Genomic DNA, 1,239 nt, shown 5'->3' with positions numbered 1-1,239 from the left:
GGGTGATCATTCAATTCATCTTCCAAACTGGGACCTTTTGGGAATAAGGGAGAATGGAGTGTTGGAAATAATTAATAAGATTTCATTATCCAACAACAGGTATACATTGGTTGTCCTTGGCAGAGTTGATGTATATTCACTCTATCCTCACCAACACTTTTTACCCACAGTGACAACTTCTCTGGTTTTCCATGTCTGTCCCTCAGCCACCTTCTCTCTCATTGCCACCCTGTGGCTCTTCCCTGGTTCTGAAACACTCCCCTGGATCCTTGTCCGGAGACGGCTCCATCTTTCTAATTCTAGGAACTCCAGCTCACACTGAATGCTCTTGTCCACCTAGATTACACACATGGTGAGTGAAAGAAGAGCAACGACAACTGCAAATACAGGCCATTCTCCCACAGCTTCCTAGATGCCAAAAAGTGTATCAGTGACTGCTCTGCAAAACTTAGTGTGGGAGGCCCAGAGTGACTGTCTTTTACTACATTGCAAAACAGCTTGCCAAGGGCTTAACAAAGCTCCCTACCCATAACAGGTGCCTCATCAACATATTACATATGGACATCACAATGTAGCTTATTTATATGTGTGGTGTCTTAGGAGGCCTGGGACATAATTCTAGGGTACAAACAAGAAGTCAAAAGAGGAGTCAATTCAGTCCAGAAAGCTATCTTATTAAGTTCTCCCTGTATTCCAGGCTAATTCTAGGCACTGAGATGAATCAGAAGGTGGCGGCCAATTCCTGCTCTGAAGGAATGTTTGAGCCTGGGAGAGAGATAGGTAAACAGCTGCCATGGTGGGGGCAAATATATTTAAGATAGGAGCACCAAAGAAGGGAGATGACTTTGGGCTGAAGGGACTGAGTGTGGCTTCTTTAAGAAGGAGGTATTTGAGCTGTGCATTGAAGTAGGAGTAGAGTTTCAACAAATAAAAATAAGAGTCAGGCATTCCAACCAAGAGGATGACTGATAGGAAGGCATACTGCTGGGGGCATAACTTTCTCCAGTTTGGTTACAAAGTGTGAGTCTTTGGAGGCACATGATGTAGAGAAAGAAATGGCTGGAAAGAAAGATCTAGCATCATATTATGGAGGACTTCCAAGTCAGGCTAAAGGGACTGGAATTATTCTGTTTAGCAGTCCTCAGATGACCTGATCATATGGGATGTCCTCCGGAAAGATTAATTTGGAAGTCATATGTAAGTGGACCGGAGGCAGACATGAAAAAAAAATTTTTTAAA

This window comes from Lynx rufus, unplaced genomic scaffold, assembly GCF_022079265.1.
Source record: "Lynx rufus isolate CCGP_SWC_20201006 ecotype Redwood Valley unplaced genomic scaffold, mLynRuf1.p SCAF_7, whole genome shotgun sequence".
In the NCBI taxonomy this organism is placed as follows: domain Eukaryota; kingdom Metazoa; phylum Chordata; class Mammalia; order Carnivora; family Felidae; genus Lynx; species Lynx rufus.
Note: the sequence above shows the minus strand (reverse complement) of the source record.